Genomic DNA, 21,802 nt, shown 5'->3' with positions numbered 1-21,802 from the left:
TCAGTATAAACCAGGTTTGGGGGCATGCATTTGCTTCGGCACTGCATGGCTGAGGAGGTATGATAGTCAGAAGTTTGAGAGCAGCCTGGGCTATGTGATGAGTTCAGGCCTAGTCTGGGGTACAGAGTCTAGGGTCCAAGCATCTGCTCTCCCAATGACTGCCACTCAGGGTTACTCATCTGTGAGTCATTTTGTACTGACGCTGTTGGAAGAGTTGAGTTTCTTAGGCTCTGGAGGAGCAACACTGCACTACTTTCCAAATTATCTTCCCCTGGATGCGTGTACACTTAAGAGTGGTAGAGTTTACTGGCTACTGGCATGTTCAAGGGTGGATTCACATGGTATTTGGCAAAGTTCTGTTGCTATTTAGACATTCCTGTTAACCCCAACAAGGCGTGTCTCGCTGCCTTATTTTTTTGTGGATCCAGATTTCTTGCTCTGTAGCTTGGCTACTCAAACCATTACTTGAGTCTGAATATATTTTTTGTTGTTGTTTTTCCACTTCTTTTTTGTATTATTATTTTTATTATTATATTTAACATGATACATATTTTTCTACCAGTCATAAAAATGATGGGCATGTTATTAAATGAACATAAAAAGATAAAGTTTTTTTGTTTCTTTTGTTTGTTTTGTTTTTAGTAAACATTAAAATCTTGGCTTTTACTGTGGTACAACCCCAAAATAAGAACAAGTTTTAGATATTGGAGTTCATTGTAATAAGGCTGTACACATCAACAAAGGATTTTACCTCCTTAGTAACTAAGATTTGACTGCTACTGCACCAAGGAATGAAATGTAGGCACAATTATTTGGATACAGATTTCCTGCTATGGTCAAAACTATTTGACTTGAGTGATTGTCATCATTCTCAGCCCACAGGGAACAGGTTGCATTCATATAAGAAATGGTGTGTGTATTAAGATGGTCTATCTATGAAGTCATTCATCAAGTGTTTCAATGAACAATGGTTCTTCTTGGAGGGAGGCAGAGACGTTAGGTGAGGGTAAGTTTCTAGTTCATTGGCTGTGATTATTTTGAAAAGCAGTCATCTCTGGAAAAGAGTAGCTTACAAGGTCATCTTCAAAGTTGATAGAATAATTATAAATATCAAGCAAAACATTCTGTCTCACTCTTGTTCTCTTACAAGCCACCTCCCTAACTAATTGTCTACGTTTCTTTTGGCTATATAGATAATTTTGAAATATGTAAGCTGTTCTGAAAACCATATTATAATGTAAAAACATCAAATAAACAATCCTACTACTAGAGAGGGTGAGATAGGGGAAGCATGATTTCAAGACCATTATGTGATACAGAGTAAGGTACTATCATGTACAAACAAGCAGGAAGTGTATATGGATTGTACAATATTGGACCTATTTCTCAAATTACCAAATTAGACCACTGGGTGACAGCCTACACATTTCTAATTCCTCATATTTTTGAATTTCAATCCATTAGGATATGTTGGTAATATTAATTTTCATATTGAGAGATATTAAGGAAAAGTGATTGTTACTTCCTGTTATTTTTGTTGTTATTATTGTTTGTTGTTATATTTGTGTGGCTATCTTCTTTTGGGTTTGTTGAAAGAATACTTTCTTGCTTTTTCTGGGGTATCCCTCCTTGTTGGTAATTCCCATCTATTATCCTTCGTAGGGCTGGATTTGTGGAAAGATATTGTGTAAATTTGATTTTTCATGGAATATCTTGTTTTCTCTGTCTATGGTAATTGAGAGTTTTGCTGGGTATAGTAGGCTGGGCTGGCATTTGTGTTCTCTTAGGGTCTGAATGACATCTGCCCAGGATCTCCTAGTTTCCTAGTCTCTGGTGAGGAGTCTGGTGTAATTCTGATAGGTCTGCCTTTATATGTTATGTGACCTTTTCCCCTTGCTGCTTTTAATATTCTTTCTTTGTTTAGTGCCCTTGATTTTTTGTCTGTTAGGTGACAGGAGGAATTTCTTTCCTGGTCCAGTCTATTTGGAGTTCTGTAGGCTTCTTGTTTGTCCATGGGCATCTCTTTCTTTAGGTTAGGGAAGTTTTCTTCTAGAATTTTGTTGAAGATATTTACTGGCCCTTTAAGTTGGGAATCTTCGCTGTCTTCTATAACTATTATCCTTAGGTTTGTTCTTCTCCATTGTGTCCTGGATTTCCTGGATGTTTTGGGTTAGGAGCTTTTTGCATTTTGCATTTTCTTTGACTGTTGTGTCAATGTTTTCTATGGTATCTTCTGCCCCTGAGATTCTCTCTTCTACCTCTTGAATTCTGTTGGTGCTGCTTACATCTATGACTCCTCATCTCTTTCCTAGGTTTTCTAACACTGGGGTTGTCTCTCTTTGTAATTTCTTTATTGTTTCTACTTGCGTTTTTAGATCTTGGATGGTTTTGTTTATTTCCTTCACCTATTTGATTGTGATTCCTGTAATTCTTTAAGAGATTTTTCTGTTTCCTCTTTCAGGGCTTCTACCTGTTTACCTGTGTTCCCCTGTATTTCTTTAAAGGAGTTATCTATGACCTTCTTAAGGTCTTCTATTATCATCATGAGAAGTGATTTTAGAATACACTGTTGCTTTTCCTGTGTGGTCGTGTATCCAGGACTTGCTATGGTGGTAGTATTGGGTTCTGATGATGCCAAGTAACCTTGATTTTTGTTGCTTTTGTTCTTATGTTGCCTCCTGCCATCTGGTTATCTCTAGTGCTACCTGTCCTCACTATATCTGACTGGAGCCTGCCCTTCTTGTGATCCTGGTTGTATCAGAACTCTTCAGAGTCAAGCTGTCTTAGTGATCCTGTGATTCTGGGATCCTGGGATCCTGATATCCTGGGTGTGATCAAGCTCCTAGGAGTCAAGCTGCCTCTGGAACCTGGAGATCCTGGTGTGACCAAGCTCCTGTGTTCCTGTGTTCCTGTGATCCTGTGATCCTGGGCATGTTAAAATGCCTGGGAGTGGGGCTTCCTCTGGGTGCTGTGGGGCTGGCTGCACCCAAGGTCTGATCAGGGCATTGGCCCAGATTGGAATAAACCTGTGCCACTGGGTTGGGCAGAGATCATGTGTTCCTGGGTCCCGCTTGTCCCACTTACTCCTGGTGTTGGGGAGTCTGAATTTATTCTAAGTCTAGGTACACATTACAACAAAGTTACTTCATAAGGCCTTTGAGTTTGACATGAAACCAATAATGTAGCTGGCATTGCTGTATATATGCCCATCATTCAATGCACTTAAAGTTTTGCTAGCAATGTCTCCTCTAATTTGGCACTCTCTTTGCTAACTACATCACTCTGGGTCTCATCTCCTTGTGGGATGAGGAAGAAATTAACAAATATATGTAAAACATTTAGAATGAGACCTGATGTCTCAGATCTAGTCCAGGTAAGGGATATGTGTGTGTAACAGTTCATATCAAACGTTTGCACATATGGATATGTGTGTAACCGTTCATATCAAATGTTTGCACATATGGATTTGTGTGTGTAACAGTTCATATCAAATGTTTGCACATATGGATATGTGTGTGTGACAGTTCATATCAAACGTTTGCACATATGGATATGTGTGTGTAACAGTTCATATCAAATGTTTGCACATATGGATATGTGTGTGTAACAGTTCATATCAAACGTTTGCACATATGGATATGTGTGTAACAGTTCATATCAAACGTTTGCACATATGGATATGTGTGTAACAGTTCATATCAAATGTTTGCACATATGGATTTGTGTGTGTAACAGTTCATATCAAACGTTTGCACATATGGATATGTGTGTGTGACAGTTCATATCAAACGTTTGCACATATGGATATGTGTGTGTAACAGTTCATATCAAATGTTTGCACATATGGATTTGTGTGTGTAACAGTTCATATCAAACGTTTGCACATATGGATATGTGTGTAACAGTTCATATCAAATGTTTGCACATATGGATATGTGTGTAACAGTTTATATCAAACGTTTGCACATATGGATATGTGTGTAACAGTTCATATCAAACATTTGCACATATGGATATATGTGTAACAGTTCATATCAAACGTTTGCACATATGGATAGTCACTTTAATTGAAAGGAGTCCATTTGATCCTTCACAATTGAAAATGGAATTTAAATGCTTTGAAAGTCTGCCCCATTTCCGTGTGCCCTTCCCCATTTAGTGTTTTTTCCCCTGGGGGCCCAGAGTATAAATGCTGCAAGTAAGACAGGAGCAGGAAAGCTGGCCAAGAATGAGAAGTCAGCCTAAGATTGAGACCTGTTTGAAACAGCTCCATTTCACTTAGGGCCTATTCTGCAAGGATATCTCATGTGTTTACTACAGCCACATAAACTGGACCAATGCATTTAGGAATTCTTGGAACAAAGAAGGATATTTTTCTAGAGATGGTGACACATGTCTAAAATCAGTGCTTCAGAGGTCAAGACAGGAGGATTGAAAGTTTGAGCCAGCCTGGGCTACAAAGTGAAACACTAGCTACATAATATAAAAAGAAAGATGAAAAAGAAAAGAAGGAGAGTAGAAATAAGACTACCAAAAAAAGCGGTTGGGGGAATGTGTGTGTGTATGAGACTGAGAGAGAGAGAGAGAGAGAGAGAGAGAGAGAGAGAGAGAGAGAGAGAGAGAGAGAGAGAGAGAGTGTATGCATGTGTGTTGATACCTATGTTTGCACATGGTATGTGGGTGTTTGGGCCCATACATACACATGGAGTCCAGAACTCAACTAGGAATATCTTTTTTTCCTTTTTTTTAATTAGATATTTTCTTCATTTACATTTCAGATGCTATCCCCAAAGCCCCCATACCCTCCCCTGCCTTGCTCCCCAACCCACCCACTCCTGCTTCCTGGCCCTGATGTTCCCCTGTACTGGGACAAGGAATGCCTTTATTTATTGCAATTTATTTTAGTTTCAATAAAGTTTTAGTAAGAAGATTAAATGTATGATGGTGAGAGTTAATAGATTCAAGGTGAGATTCATTCATTCATTTATTTAATGAGACAGGGTCTCTCAGTGTCCCTACAGCTTGTTGTTTTAGGCAGATCCATTGGTCACAAGCCATTGGGATGTGCCTGTCTCTGCCTACTCCAGGTCTGGATTACTGGCTTGCACCACCATACTTTACTGTCTCTGCCTACTCTAGGTCTGGATTACAGGCTTGCACTGCCACACTTTACTGTCTCTGCCTACTCCAGGTCTAGATTACTGGCTTGCACCGCCACACTCTACTTTTACATGGATGGTGGGGATCTGAATGCAAGTCCACAGGCTGCACACCATGCACTGTATCCATTGAGCTATCTCTCATCAGCCCCTGCATATTCAGTGTGTGACTGCATGTGTATGTGTGCACATTCAAGTGTGTGTGAGTGCATGTGTGAGTGCACATGTAGCATGTATGTAAGATCAAAGCACAACCTCCTGGTGCATCCTTAGGGATACTATTCACCCGTTTTGAGCCAAGGGCACACTGTGCCTGGAGATGACCAATTGGGCAAGCCATGGCAGCCAACAAATCTTGGGGGTCCTCCTGTCTCCACCTCCCCAGCACTGGGATTACAAGCAATCACCCAGCATCTCAGGTCTCCCTGATGGCATGGCAAGTTCTTTCCCACTGAGCCATCCATTCCCAGCCCTCTTCTGGGCTTTTCTTTCACATCTTGAAAGTATGATTCTACTGTCTTGACAGTCGCATGGTTTAAAGAATACAACTATAAAACTTGCCCTGTCTTCTGACTTGCCTATCCTTTCTCCTGGGTTCTTTTCCTGTCTTCTTTCTTTGCTCTTCTGTAATGTCCTGTAATGTGTCCTAGGGTGTAAAAGCTCTTTAATTATCTTGCTTAGGGTTTGGAAACTTCATCTTATCTTGTCTTTCATCTATTTGAGAAATTCAGCCTTCATCTTCCAAAATATTACTCCTGTTGATTCTACCCTAAAGTCCTGTGCTTCCCTGTGTAACAAAGGAGAGCTTACTCAGAACTTCCAGGAACTCTTTGGTTATTTAGTACTATTATGCTTTGTTTTTAAAGCCCTTTTCTCAGCCCATTAACTTGTCTTTAGTTGTGTACAAAGTGCCATTATTCCTTTGGCTTTGTGTTTCAAAACATATTACATTTTCATATATTGTATGTACTCCAACTTTTTCAAATTATATTGTTTCTCTTTAAGGAAAAAAAAAAACCTAAAGCTTGTCCAGTCATTTGATAGTATATTACAGTATCCTTAAGAACATGCTTTCTAAGCTAGAGAAAGTATCCAAGGAGATGAAGGTGTTTGCAACCCTATAGGTGGAACACCCATATGAACTAACCAATACCCCCAGAGCTCATGTCTCTAGCTGCATATGTAGCAGAAGATGGCCTAGTCGGCTATCATTGGGAAGAGAGGCCCCTTGGTCTTGCAAACTGTATATGCCCCAGTATAGGGGAATGCCAGGGCCAAGAAGCAGAAGTGGGTGGGTAGGGGAGCAGGGCGGGGGGGGGGAGGGTATAGGCAACTTTAAGGATAGCATTTGAAATGTATAAATAAAGAAAATATCTAATAAAAAAAAACATGCTTTCTTTGAAGTTTCGAAGATCAAACCCCAGCTCTTTCACATGCCATGCAAGTTCTCCCCCACCCCTTTTTATACCTTTAAAGAAACAGTTTGGGGACTGAAGAGAGAGCTGGATGAGTAGAGTACATGAACCTGAGTTTGGATTCTCAATAGCCTGATAAACATCTGGGCATGCCTAGGTGTGTTTGTGACACTCATGCTGTGGGAGGAAAGACACAGGATGATCCCTGGAGATTCTGATCACCAGCCCAGCTCCAGGCAGGTGTGTGGTAAACTTTGTTCCTAGAGGGCAAGAGGGAAGGTTAAAGCAGTACATCTGATGTCTCAGTCCGCCTTCCACAACATGGTGGAATCTGTCATTGTGCTTTAAGCCTAGTCCCAGATATCTGAAGGACAGCAATACCAACTCTTCTTTGTGAACTGGGTCATTTTTACCTTTCCCAAACATAGTTCCTTTCCAGTAGACCCTCTGTACTTCCTGGCTTTCCACAAAAGGCCTCTAGAGACATGTTCAGCCTGCAGACCAATGGGCCATGTGATCAGTGTGAGCCATGAATGCAGATCAACACAACCTTGTGAACTTACTTAAAACATTATGAAGTGAGGATTTCTTTTTTTTCATTCTTTTCTCTTATTTTAGATTTTAAAAATGTGTTCATGCTGGGTGGTTGTGACACGTGCCTTTAATCCCAGCACTCTGGGGACAGAGGCATATGGATCTCTTGAGTTTGAAGGCACCCTGGTCTACAAAGTGGGCTACTGGACAGACAAAATGCTACACAGAGAAATCCTGTCTTGAAAAAACCAAACCAAAACACAATAAAATAAAACACCAAGAACAATAGCAATCACCACCTCAACAACACACGTGGTTCTTGAGGCCAGACTTTGTAGGTGTCAGGTCCTGCAGGAAGATTAGGTTGACATGCCTGGTAGCACATGTATGCAGGCAGGTCTTAGCACAGTTTCTAATGCTACCACATGGGGGCAGTAGGAAGCAACAGAAGGGAACTGAAGAGGCTGACTTTCAAACCATATCCCAGGTTTGGACACAACTTCAGCAATTTGTCCTTAAGAGTTAGATCTCAAGTCTTCATGATGGCCAGACTTTCATTCACCACTGAGCAACACCTTCAGTTCAGCACATAATGTTGTAACCACTGGGTGAATTTCCTGTTGGAGTAGAAGATCCTACCCCACCCTATTCTATGTCTAATCTCATACTATATCTAATCAAAACACTGAATTTAGAGTGTTGAGAGGTTTCCAGCCTTCAATAATTCTGATTTACTTAGAGTTCATCTTTATCAAAACTATGATTATTTCTTTCAAAAAACTTACAGTAGGTAGAAATTCTAGCTAAATAATTCAAGAAGTATGCATTATTTTCCAATATATACTATATACATTATTTTATTATTACATTTGTTTTATATTTGTATTTTATTGTTTATTCATATATTTATTAATATTTAGATTTTTACTACATAATATTTTGTTGTATTATGGTTTATGTTATCTGCACTTTGCTCATTTCTCTGTTAATTACTTAGGCTCTAATGGGTTGACTCTTTTATTCACATGTGTATCCTCTTTCCAATTTTGGTTTTCCAGTGGCAGCCTTGATTTAGAATGTTTTCTGAATTGTTAGTCCCTAGTTTGGATCCTGTTACTCCTAGGATGAGAAAGCATTGACCATAGAACTCATATAATTCTGTTTTTGAAGAGCACCTTTCTTTCTTTTGGTGTATCCTTTTCTTCTGCCTCCTCATGACTGCTTGGCTCTTTCCATTCTCCGCTGTACACAGGGTCCTGTGAAAAGCCTGTGGAAGTATCAGGGTCAGAGAGATTGGGAATCCTTTGACACAGGAAGCTGAATCCAGTACTTCACTATCATGAAACAAAGCAACCATTGCTAGCTTCTGGAAAATGAGTCAGGAACTCTCACATGGGTGGAGAATTAACTGCCCTTCTTTGAAATAGTCTCCATGGCTTGTGATCAAGCCCCTGTATTGTATCTAATGTGTTTGATAGTTGGAGTGGATTATGTTTTTACATTTCTTCGTATTATTTCTTAGTTGTTTTAGGAATGACCCTAAGTAAATGGTTAATGATAACGGCCACATTTTCTTCCATTAAATCATGGAAAAATCATGTTAATAAAAATAAATTAAATGTGCCATGGTGACACATACCTATTATCCAGCAGTGAAGGGTTAGAGGCTGGAGGGTGCTTACAAGCTTAAGGCCAGCTTCAGTTTCATGGTGAATTGAAGGCCAGATTGTGCTGTACTGGGGCATATAAAGTTTGCATGTCCAATGGGCCTCTCTTTCCAGTGATGGCTGACTAGGCCATCTTTTGATACATATGCAGCTAGAGTCAAGAGCTCCAGGGTACTGGCTAGTTCATAATGTTGTTCCACCTATAGGGTTGCAGATCCCTTTAGCTCCTTGGGTACTTTCTCTAGCTCCTCCATTGGGGGCCCTGTGATCCATCCAATAGCTGACTGTAAGCATCCACTTATGTGTTTGCTAGGCCACGGCATAGTCTCACAAGATGTTGGGAGCCATTAAGACAATACAATTGTCCTGATCTCTGAATTGGGCCTCTCCCCCCAAGAAGAAAAGGGGGTCAAAAGCGGGCCACCGACACACCGTTCCAAGAACAACCACAGGATGTTCCAGCCCTAAGTCAGCGCCAGATGTCCTGACCACACCCTGATACCACCAAGTTCCTGCTTCCCTGTGTAGCTGCCAAAAGAAAAATTGCTATTGCCCCACCCCTCCCGCTGATAAGTACCTGTACTTCCCCCTTTGCTTGTGCAATTCTACTGCCCCACCCCTCCTGCTGAAAGGCACTTCCTCTTTTGCTTGTGCATTTAAGCCTTGGGCCTTGCTCAATACATTTGAACCTTGATGTTACTCAGACTGCTTCCGTGTGCCGATCTTTACACAAGGTTCTCTCTCTACTCCCCCCATTTCGTTCTTAGGAGAAGGTGCCCTCTAGACCCTCGGATAACTGGACCTGCTGGACGGGTCAAGTGGCGCCAGACGTGGGGCACGAGGTATGACCACCCTCCAGACAATGGATTTGAGAGGTACTGCGTAGACAGTGAGACAGTTCCCGGCCACTTCGCTCGAGTGTCGCGGATGTTGAGAGGTAAGCCTGGGCGTTCAGTTGTTGTCCCATTAACCATGGGGAATGTTCTGTCCAAAGAGACCGTTTTCTTCAAGAGATAAAGGGGTCTCTTTAGGAGTGAGGGATTAGAGCTAAAAAAAAAAAAGGATTTAATAAATTTTATTTGTTTTGTGGACGAGAGATGTCCATGGCTGGTATTGAATGGTCCTGAAATACACCCTTTAACTTGGAATAAAGTGGGCAAAGATATCAATGCTTTGATAAAACAAGGAGAAAATGTCCCTGAGTCCTTTTATAGTTATTGGGGAATCATCAGAGACCTCCTTGAGCAGGCAGAGAAGGGCGGAGAAGGTGCTCGCCTCTTAGCCTTTACCAAAGATTTTTTAGAAAACTCCCGATTGCCATCGCCATCTCTCAAAAGTGAAACTGAGCCTCCAGCAAATGTCAATCTCGGCCATCATCGATTATTGATGCCCCACCCACAGTATCTATATTAGAAGGTTTAGCAGGGGAAGGCTATTTGATACCAAATGAATGGAATAAAGTTGTTCAGTCTGTCCTCACTAGAGGCCAGTATTTAACTTGGAAGTCAGAGTTTGTGGACAGAGGAGAAAATTTGGCTGCAAATAATAGAAAGAATCCTACTAGTAAGACAGCCTCGTGGACTGCTGATAAAATCTGTAGTAAAGACAATTTCGCTGCAGACATAAAGCAATTAGGGCTCTCCCCTGGTATCCTTGCCCAGAAGGCACGGACGGCCCTGGGAGCTTGGCGCACTGTCCCTGATGCAGGGGCACTGACTACACCCCTAACCAAGATTATACAAGGGCCCCAAGAGTCCTATGCACAGTTTGTTGCCAGATTGCAGGAAGCAGCTGAGAGAATTTTGGGACCTGAGGAAAGTGAGGGTCTGTTAGTCTGACATCTTGCTCTTGAAAATGCCAATTCGACATGTAGGGCTGCCCTGAGAGGTAAAACCAAGAGTTTAGATATAAATGGTATGATCAAGCTTTGTAATGAGGCAGATGTGTTTTCTCAACAAGTTTCTAAGTCTATTAACCTGGCCATTGAGGCTGCTCTACAACTAAATAAAGGAGACAAAACTTGCTATAGATGCAACCAAGCTGGACATTTTGCTAGAGAATGCCCTACACAAAGACAGAGCGCCCTAGTAACTGTGGTGCAGAGAAAGGCCAGAGGGCACCCCTGCAGGACCCATCTCCCCTGATGACAACTGCAGACAACCCCCTAGCTCCCACGGGAGATTGTGCAGGGTTCTGGCAGAGAGCACAGCAAGCTCGGGAGTGTGGCCTTCTTAGCCCCGGGCTCCTCACAGCCTCGGCCCTAGCTGGGTAAGCCCGAGGGACCCGGGAGCAGCCTCTGTCCCTACCCTGTGGACGCCAGGAGCCCTAGCCCTCGAGGCAGCCATTGACTAGGCCTGAAGGCCAAGGCTGGGCCTTCGGGGCTTCTGTGGCCTGAGGTGGTGGGTCTGAGCCAGAATACTCTGCCACCACCAGGGGTCAGGAGCCCCGCCTGGTGCTTGGCCAAGGATGCAGACCTGGATGAACTGAGGCCTCTGTGGGCCTGGATGAAGGTGAGTGGGGGGGGGCTCCCCTCTTCCACTGATATACTGTGGTCTATATTGAATGATTCTACTTTAGCCTTGTTGGGTAAGACACAAAGAGATAATGCGTCAGAATTTAAAGATTATTGGATGTGCTTTTCTGCTTCCCTGCCCTTTTATGAGGGCATAGCCTTATTTGGAAATTTTACCCTGCGTTCAGATACTAGGCAGCTTCCCTTCGAGTCAGTTCAGCTTACCTTGACAGAACTCTCTGGGGTAGGCAGTTGTGTGTTGGGCCCAGGCATGCTTCCGCCGCGGCCCTTGCTAGAGATTTGCAATAACACGTTTAGAGTAAATAAAAATGGGTTTTCTTATCTTCTTTCCCCAAATGATACCTTTTTGGCATGTTCCACAGGCCTTACACGGTACATTATTATACAAGATTTTATAAATAATAAAGATTATTGTGTCTTGGTTCAGCTTTTTCCAAATTTTAGTATTCATAAGTCAGATGACTTATTAAAGTTTTGGGACAGAGGTGCCTCCTTGCCATCCCACCACAAAAGAGAGCCTATCTCTGCGGTGACTCTTGTGGTCCTTCTTGGCCTGGGTGCTGCTGAGACCGGGACCAGAATCGCAGCCCTTGTGTCATCTCAACAGAATGCGTGCAATTACCATCTGCTCAATGAGGCTATTAGCCAAGATATAGAGAATATAAAAGGGGGCCTAGATGATCTTACTGATTCCTTGGTCTCCCTTTCAGAAGTTGCCCTTCAAAATAGAAGGGGATTAGATTTGCTCTTTCTACAACAAGGAGGCTTATGTGCTGCACTTGAGGAAGAATGCTGTGTATATGTTGATAAAACTGGATTAGTTAAAGATAGCATTGCCAAGGTTACTGCCAGCTTAGAAAAAAGAAAAAGAGAGAGAGAACAACAAGAGTCATGGTATACAATAGACTAAAATAGGAACTATGGCAAGGGCACGAAGCCCTTGACCCTGGCTTCTAAGATTAAGTGGATCTTAGGTGGAGCTCATTATAGGACACAGCCCCAGTTATAAGAAAAACTTCAAGTTGTGGATTCTGATACTTTAGGTAAAATTAAAAGTTATGGTTAAAGTGTAAAAAGAGACTTCATAAAGGTCAAAATATAGCTCAATTCTTACTGTTACCTTATTTACAATTCCCCAATCCTACATTGTGTCAAAAAATTCATAGATTAGGTTTTATTGGAAGTTAAGAAATCATTTCCTAAAACATATATAATTCATTTTGTCGATGGTGTTTTTGTTGGTTGCAGAAAATAGAGAGTGTTTTTGCAGATGGCTATAAAATATTTGACTAAGTGTGGACTGATGATGGCTTCAAAAAAGATTCAGCATGGTAAACTTTTAGGCTATTTGAGACATTTAGTGTATAGAGATTGTGTGTTTTCTCAAAAATTTGCCCTCAGATTAAATAAATTAGAAGTTTTGGATGCTTGCCAGAAGCTGTTAGAAAATTTTGGATTTTAATCTTGGTTTGACAAGCTGCCTCTTACAAGCAGGAAAGGAAAGGAAGGGATAGAGGAAAATGGATTTTAGAACTTTCCCAGGGACAGAGAGAAATCGGGGGACGCCCTGTTTTATCCTCTCTGGCCCCTACAGGAGAAGTTCTCTACCCTCTTTATATTGTCTATGTTTGGTGCACCAATCACGTGTCAACTCATGTATGTTTTCTGCTTCGTAGTCTGAATGATTGTTTCATTGTCTGAATGACTGACTGTTTTATGTTGAAAAGAAAAGAAAAAAAAATGGTTAAAACTTTACCTGTTAGCCGGGCGTGGTGGCGCACGCCTTTAATCCCAGCACTCGGGAGGCAGAGGCAGGCGGATTTCTGAGTTCGAGGCCAGCCTGGTCTACAGAGTGAGTTCCAGGACAGCCAGGGCTATACAGAGAAACCCTGTCTCGAAAAAAACAAACAAACAAACAAACAAACAAACAAACAAAAACCAAAAAAAAACTTTACCTGCTGATTCACCTTCAGTTTGCACAAGGGAGGCTGAGAGGGGCCCCTCACTTTAGCCATAAATCAAGCACAGCAGGAGAGGTCCTGCTGAAAAACTGTTTTTAAAGAAAAGGAATCTGCAACCTCTTTGTTCTAAGGCAAATAAGCTGATAGTTGTTTTTCTCCTAAAAAATTCTCTGCAATTTTCTGATTAATGTGTTTAGCAAATGACAAAGTGTGCTTTTATCTTTTAAGTATAGCTATAAAAAGTAAAATTCTTTGATTGATCTAAATTTATAAGATTCGTGTAGCCACTTCATTTGGTTTTTGATTGGCCTTAAAGGTATAAATATGATCTGCATATCTTTGTCATAGAGAATTGGCTTATAAGTTATTTGGGTATGACTAAAAAGGTGTAACACTGGTTACAAAGTTAGCTTAAAAGTAGTAACTCAGGGCTAGAGTCATTTTCAAACAAAAACACCTGGCATAAACCAGCCCAGAAAACTAGTCCTCTAAAGATACTTCTAAATTGAAATAATATTTTATGTAATTCTTATCCTAGAAAGTAGACTTATAGAGATAAGATTTTAAAACAATGTCTCTTTAATGGAACATTAAAATTTGCACTGTCATGTATTCATAAATTGGCAGGCAAACTTCGTAACGTGATAGTGATGTTTCTAGTATTGATTTTAAGGAGAATAAATTGTTTAAAATTGGGTCTTGCTTTCCAAAAGTTATAGATATATTCTAATATTGCACTGGAAACTTAAAAATTATGGTTAAAATTGCCAATGTTCCATTGACTACACCTTGCAGTTTGATTACAAATTTAAGATCTTTAATTCACCTGTATATTGTAATTAAGATAATTTTAAGAGTAATCATCTTATGACAGCGCTAATACAGCTCACTTCATACAAAACTGAGACAGAGTTATCTAGCTATGTTTGTCTTTGTACATAGATTAGACCCACAGACAATCAGTTTGGCTATAGTTGCTGCCTGGCAGGAAACTGCAATACAGGCAATTTTTTCATAGCACTATAGTTGTGAAGAACGTTTTAACTGTACGTCATCTTAAGAAAGAGTATCAAAAATTAGAGGCATAAACAGTTAAATTGTTCCTCTAAAATCAGTCCTTATTGCAGGAGGGCCAAGATGCTCAGATTAAAAAATATTTTACGTTTGAGTTAATGCAGGGCTCAAGACAGCCCCACGGAAGCTTGTGGCCTTCCTTTAGTTTGCAAACAGTGCCTAAGAAAGTTTTTCCCTGTGTTCAAGAGAATTTCTTTTTAGCTTTGTTGCAGATCAATTCAAATGTTTAAAATAATGCTTGAATTCAAAGAGTTTTGCTTTTAATGAACTGGTGATCACTAGATAATTTTGCCTGTAGGTATGGCTAACATAGCTTTACAATATGTAAGAAATTTTTATTGTCTGCTTTGATACAAGAAGCAAAGAGTTTAAATCTTTCAGTATATATTGTTTCCTAAATGGAAAGTATTTTATTAGCTAATGCCTCTAAAGGGAAGTTTAAAGTTCTGGGGAATGGTTGTTGCTCCATAAGATTCAGAGGCAATATATTTTTAATATTTAGGATTTTAGTTACAGAAAATCTAAGAAAGAGAAATTTACTTGCTTCAAAAATTTTTATTTTCAAAACCTCCAAGAGATGTTTTGTCAACAATTTAATGTTACACATGTTACTGAGATATTTTATAATTCCCAAAGACAAGGTATTGTAAAACTTTAAAAACTATACCTTCTTTAAAAACAAAGAGGGGGGGAATTATATCCCCATGCACATTATTTAAATCACATTTTTATTTTTAAAAAACTAGACATAATCATGTCTATGTCAGATGATAAGGATCCACTTATTGGAACATGCCATGATCCTGTTCAGATACTTAATATGGGGGAAAGGGGGCAATGTTACTGTTTTTTCCACAGAATGCTACAAGAGCATGCTAGCTTCCAATGTGACAGGCTGACCTGTGACCTGTGAGGAGGAGGAGGAAATCAGAGAGCAGCCACTTACAAACAGATGAAGAAACTTCATATCTCTGCCATGGGCTACAACAAAGAGTGCCATCCTGGTGCCAACTTAAAATAAAAACAACTAAAAAAGCTGACTCGTGAGACAAAAAGACTGGTACAGAGAATGTACAAGATGCTTTTGTCAGAGACACTGTTTTTGGCCATTCAGGCCAGCTCCTTAGAGCTATAAAAGTTTGTATACCTTACCTATATGCTTATTTTTAAATAATTTTAAGAGTCAAGATCATCAATCTTGGCAAGTCTTTTCATATTCATTGTAATTCTTGTCAATTAACTAATTGTGTAGATCCTAATTTAGATAAGGAATCTGCTGTTATGTTTTTGTTAGAGACCTGCTTATGTTTCGCTGTTATGTTAGAGTTAGGAAACAATCCTTGGTTTAAAAATCTGGGGATGCAAACTTTGAAAAGGTATCTACCACAGCCTTAGTTCAGCAGCTGCATACTGCGCATTTTATTAATGATAAGCATAGGAATATTTCCATAGCTTTGTCAGAGCAACATATTATATAGATAAAAATTTGGAGGCAAAGGATGTCTTAGAAGTAGTAGTCTTAGCATAGGAGAGGATATAGCATAATATTAAGGCTAGGAAGGCAGAAATTTCAGATATTAGTAAAAGTCATTTGGACACTTGGAACATTGATGAATTGGCTAGAGATTTGAAAAACAACCTAAGTGCATTGAACCCCCTGGATTGGGTTCAATATATAATCCTACTTGTTATCATTATTGGCATTGTTTTATTAGTAATCGTTGTGTTTCCACTCATCTTTAGAGTGCTCCTAAGGTCTGTAGCTACGATGAGGCGGGGCATCCTGGAACTTCGGCTAACCCATACATTCATATTCCATTCCCGAGTTAGTCTGGTGTATGGATCCACGTGCTCTCTTTTAGTATTATCTTATTATAAGTGCCTTTTAAAATTGAATTCTGACATAGCTAAGCCTTCACCAGTGTTCCAACGTCCTAGAAAGTCCTTGAGCAGACCATGGGCTTGGAATTCAGTAAGAATGTTGCCTATTCAGTGACATTCAGAATTGCCTCTGGTATTACACTATCACTTTGAATAAAATCTAGGTCACTGCCCTATACAGGAATTTACCATCATTTAGAGAAAGGAAGTTTGAGACCTAAAGAGGAACCAGAGTAGATACTTAGAACTATAGATAGCTGAGTTACACCCATACACACATATTTACAACGGCCTAGGGGGAAGGTGGACTACCAAAACTGGTTTTCAACCTCCCCCTGGCTTTCAACCTTGTGGCCCTCCCTTTTGGGGCCCCTATTGGTACTCCTATTATTGATGTCCTTTGGTCCTTGGGCATTTCAGGAATTGACCCGATTTGTTAAATCTCAAATTGATTCATCTCTTTCAAGCACATTTGTTTCAGTTCATTACCATCGGCTGGACATTGGCAATAACAAGCAGGTTACTGGAGAAGAGGCAGATGTGGATACCGCTTCAGCATAGATATTCAGACTTGAGAGTTCCTCTTGGATGATTTTACCTTTGATGAGTATGAAGCGTCCCTCCTTGTCTTTTTTGATAGCTTTGGGTTGGAAGTCAATATTATTCGATATTAGAATTGCTACTCCAGCTTGTTTCTTCAGACCACTTGCGTGGAAAATTGTTTTCCAGCCTTTCACTCTGAGGTAGTGTCTGTCTTTTTCCCTGGGATGGGTTTCCCATAAGCAGCAAAATAATGGGTCCTGTTTGTGTAGCCAGTCTGTTAGTCTATGTCTTTTTGTTGGGGAATTGAGTCCATTGATATTAACAGATATTAAGGAAAAGTAATTGTTGCTTCCTATTATTTTTGTTGTTAGAGTTGGCATTCTGTTCTTGTGGCTGTCTTCTTTTTAGTTTGTTGAGGGATTACTTTCTTGGTTTATCTAGGGCATGGTTTCCATCCTTGTATTGTTTTTTTTTTCTGTTATTATACTTTGAAGGGCTGGATTCGTGGAAAGATAATGTGGGAATTTGGTTTTGTCGTGAAATACTTTGGTTTCTCCATCTATGGTAATTGAGAGTTTGGCTGGGTATAGTAGCCTGGGCTGGCATTTGTGTTCTCTTAGTGTCTGTATGACATCTGTCCAGGATCTTCTGGCTTTCATAGTCTCTGGTGAAAAGTCTGGTGTAATTCTGATAGGCCTGCCTTTATATGTTACTTTGTGGGAAGCTGCAAACACCATTACAAGATGGCGCTGGCTACCACTGGCCACAACCCATGATTATGGGTAAACAACCAATGTGCGCATGTGCAGTAGAGTCTTTTACCGAGTCACTGCTTGGCCCGAGGCATATTAATGAGGTATTGGTGGCATAACCAATTAAGTATGGACACGTCACTCCTAGGCCTATAGAAGCAGCGCCATTTCTGGGACTCAGGGTCTTTCGCCTACGCAGTCAATGCTCTCCCAATAAATGTGTTGCAGAAGGATTCTGCTATGGCGTCTTTCTTGCTGGCGAGTCAGGTGTCCCACAAATGGTGCAGAGACCCGGGAAAAGAAACATCTTCAGGCACAAGCGAAGACCCCCTGTTACAGGGAGGATTCAGAACTGCATCATGGGGATTGAGCGGTTAATGAAGTGTTCCCATAAAGCAGTCTGTTGAGAAGGATTCAACTGCGTGGATTCAGAACTCTTCAGCTGGGGAACAGGGGTACCGGTAAGTAAAAAGAAATTAATGTAAGTCTCTGAGAGGTAGGCTTTCCTACACAGTAGGTCCGGTAATTGTCGCTGGGGTTGTGTTGCATGCTCTCTTTCTTGCCTTGATATTATGCTATTGCCTTAATTTTCATCGCCCTGGACACGAGTGTATCTGCTGGGAGTAGCTTGGCAGTCACATAGATCATAAAGCGAGTGTAGATAAACTCGTGGATCGACCTTGGGGCTAAGAACCTCACGTAGATAAGTGAGTATCTCAAGGACGCTTCAGTCCAGGATGAGTATGGGTACTGGCCAGTCTATGCCATTAGTGGGGCCGGTGCAAGCCTTGCTCAAAGAACGAGGTTTAAAGATTTCTGAAAGCACAGTGAGAGGGTTCTTAAAAGAAATAGACAGCCTCACTCCTTGGTTTGCCCCCACTGGGTCGCTGACGCTACCGAGTTGGGAAAAATTGGGGAGAGATATAGCGAGAGAGGAGGCAGAAGGAAAAGTGAAAGCAGGAACAAGTATGGAAGCTGATTAAGGCCAGTCTATCCAGGACAAGATATGTGAGCCAGCTGTTAAGGAAGGGTAGTGACTTTTGCAGGAGCACCAGGGAAGCATATCAGAAACAGAGAGAAATGAAAAAGAAGGCGTGTGCAGAAAAAAAAAGTAACATAAGAAATATAAAAAGAGAAAAAATGAAAATAAGCTATTTCAGAGCTCTCCTAGGGACAGAAGGAAAACGGGAGACGTCCTGCTTCCTCTCTGGCTCCTATGGAGATATTCTTAGCTCTGGTTAGGATATCTGGGTCCCTTTGAGACACCAAGTTCTATTCCCTGCCTGTCTATTATCTGGTTTTGGTGCACCAAATTGTCCATATGTCTGTCAATTCATGTTTGTTTTTGTTTTGTTGTTTGAATGATTGTTCTGTGTTTCATGTTGAAAAATATAATTGGTTAAAACTTTATCTGCTGGCTGTTCATCTCTTAAGGGGGCAGGCAGCCTTTTGCTTGTAACAGAAAGTTAGCTTAATATTGGGAACTCAGGGTTGAAGTCATTCTAAACATCATGAACAAACACAAGAAAACAGGTCTTTAAGGATACTTCAAAATAGGGATAACTTTGGGCCAGGACTCTGGCAGAATGTTCAGATTGAGAAAAATTTGCATTTGGGTTGAGACTGAGCTCAGAGGGGAGCAGCCTCAGGGCGGCTTGTGTGGCACTTCTTTTGTTTTGCAAACCGGGACTAGGGAAATCTGGAACTTCATCATCTCTCCCTCCCTTTCTTTTAGCTGAATGAGCCTTGTTACAGACCTAGCCAGATGTTGTTCTAAATAAAATTTAAATTCAACGTTTATAAAAGGTCAATCAGGCTGTGAAATTTATCAAGACATTGCGATGTCTACTTTATATAAAGTTATAGTGTACAGAGCTTGCTTATATATATAAGTGTCTTTTGCTTGTTCCATACAGCCATTAGTTTGGTTATTGCAGAATATTGATGTTTGATCTATTGCATACCATCGTATTAAGTAAAATTGATAATCATTAACCTAAGATAGTTAAAAAATTATTTTTATGCATGCTTGTAAATTCATGCATGCATGCATCCCATTTACTGGGTTTAAAAAATAGCCTTTATATGGGAGAAAAGTATATGTGAATTGAATCACATGCTTATTCTTTTGAGTTTCCTCCTGTTTCAACACAGATAATTAAATTGTGTGCTGACAATGGTGTTTAAAAATGTTGAACGATCAAACTTTAAGTGGTATATTAATAGTCAATATTATATCTCAATGCTTGCAATTGCTTATGCAACTTATAAGAAAAAATACTGTTCCTTTAAGAAGATTGTTTTTGGGCAGTTAAGAAATTGTCCCGGGTTGCCTGTTAAAGACCCCCAGGATTTGCTTTTGTGTTATAGAGGTTTACATAAAGCTTTAACTGATAAAGATTACAGATAGCTCCTAAAAGGATCCTAAAACTCAGGATCCTTATATTTATTTGGGCTTTAGACTTACTACTCAAGCTGTTTTTACTTACAGAGACAACTTAAAGACTTTCTCTTATTTCTGATTAATAAATAAATAAATTATACACATGTGACTATAATATCTTTTCAAGCATTTTAGTCACAATCTCTCTTCAAGAGAAACAATTGAAAGTGTAATTAGTCACTGTCCATGTTATATTAAAACTGACTAACCGTCCAGTATCTAAAATTTTGATGAAAATACAAGATTGTATTTTGATGTGTGAGCATCCCTTTTATATTCAGCATATTAGAGCACATACATCATTACCTGGCTCCTATTCAAGGGAGAAATTCCTAAACTGAAGTTAGCCACTGGCAAGAAAGACTAAACAGATAAGTCCTAGCTGTTTATTTTGTAAATCTAAATAGTATATATGACTGACCCTTCCTAAGAGCTCTATGGTTTTGGGCTGGAAAGCCACCCTGGACATTCATGACCTACACCTGGCATCAAGGCAACTGACTCCCACAGGCTATGTCCTGGGGAGGACACAGAATGTATATGAAGGCCTCTATCTCAAACTGGTCATTAGGTAACTAGGAGAGTTAAAACTTCTTTAAAAAACAAAAACAAATTCAACATTCCTATAGAAAAGGACTTTGGAGTGACCAGTGTTAGGTGCTAGCATCAATTAACCATAGAACAGTACTTTCCTTCCCACTTAGTCTACCAAACAAACCAACACCATCACACATTAGAAAGACCATCCTATAAGCTGCTTGGTTTCAGTCCAAAAGAAGCCACTGCTTTCCTAAGTGGTCCTTGAGTAAGAGCCTGGCTCATGGGTCCTCTGAAGCCATGGCAGGGAGAGATGTGCTAGGTGGCTACGTGGGCAGGAGAAGAAATAGAAACAAATTCCCGGAGGATGTTTTTAGCCATCTCAATGTTGTTGTGGGCAATGACCAAAGCTTTCTGGATGTCCTGGTAGGAATAGCCCTGACTCATGAGGCGTTCAATCTCACTTGAGAGCTGCGCGGTAAGGGTGCTGTGGCCACAGGGTTAGCAGTGGCACCTCTACCTTGTTGATAACTACTGGCTTTTCGTTCTGAGTTGATTACCTGTACCTATGGTTAAGGGAAATGCAATTGCTGATTCAGCCACCAGAGATATGGTTTTCCTATCACAAAGTTCTATAGAAGGTGCTAAGAATTTTCATCAACTTTATCATGTCCCTGCTTCTACACTGCGACAGAAGTTTAAGCTCACACAAACAGAAGCTCGAGATACTGTCCTACAGTGTGGTAAATGTGTAGAAGTTATTAATGCACCTTCCGTGGGCGTTAATCCTCGCAGATTGCGACCCCTAGATGTTTGGCAAATGGGCGTCACACATTTCCCAACTTTTGGTAAATTACAATATGTACATGTGTCCATAGATACCAGTTCTGGTGTCCTACATGCCTCTCCATTGACAGGGGAAAAAGCAGTTCATGTCATATCTCACTGCTTAGAGGCTTGGGCTGCATGGGGCAAGCCCCTAGTGCTGAAGACAGACAATGGTCCTGCATATACTTCTTCTAAATTTAGTCAATTTTGCAAACAAATGCAAGTGAAACATATTACTGGATTGCCCTATAATCCACAGGGCCAAGGCATTATTGAAAGAACCCATTATACTTTGAAACAATACTTGCAAAAACAAAGAGTGGGAATAGAGGCTATGATGCCAAAGATGGCTCTATCCCTTGCAATATTTACTCTTAATTTTTAAAAATTGGATGATGCTGGAAGATCACCAGCTTAAAGGCATGGACAATGGCCTCAATCGCCCAATGAAATGGTCAAATGGCAAAATGTCCTT

General features: G+C 40.4%; 1 protein-coding gene across 1 annotated transcript in view; it reads left to right on the top strand.

Moving 5' to 3' along the window:
* Positions 1-21,802, top strand: part of LOC110306986 (disintegrin and metalloproteinase domain-containing protein 21-like) — an 88,457-nt gene that overhangs the window by 49,330 nt on the left and 17,325 nt on the right. The window contains exon 2 of the mRNA XM_085830519.1: positions 9,543-9,712. The gene's annotated coding sequence lies outside the window, so the exon portion shown is untranslated. The remainder of the gene's footprint in view (positions 1-9,542; positions 9,713-21,802) is intronic.

This window comes from Mus caroli, unplaced genomic scaffold, assembly GCF_978045245.1.
Source record: "Mus caroli unplaced genomic scaffold, Mus_caroli_1 scaffold_14, whole genome shotgun sequence".
NCBI classification, from domain to species: Eukaryota; Metazoa; Chordata; class Mammalia; order Rodentia; family Muridae; genus Mus; species Mus caroli.
Note: the sequence above shows the minus strand (reverse complement) of the source record. Positions and strands in the feature narration are given on the sequence as shown.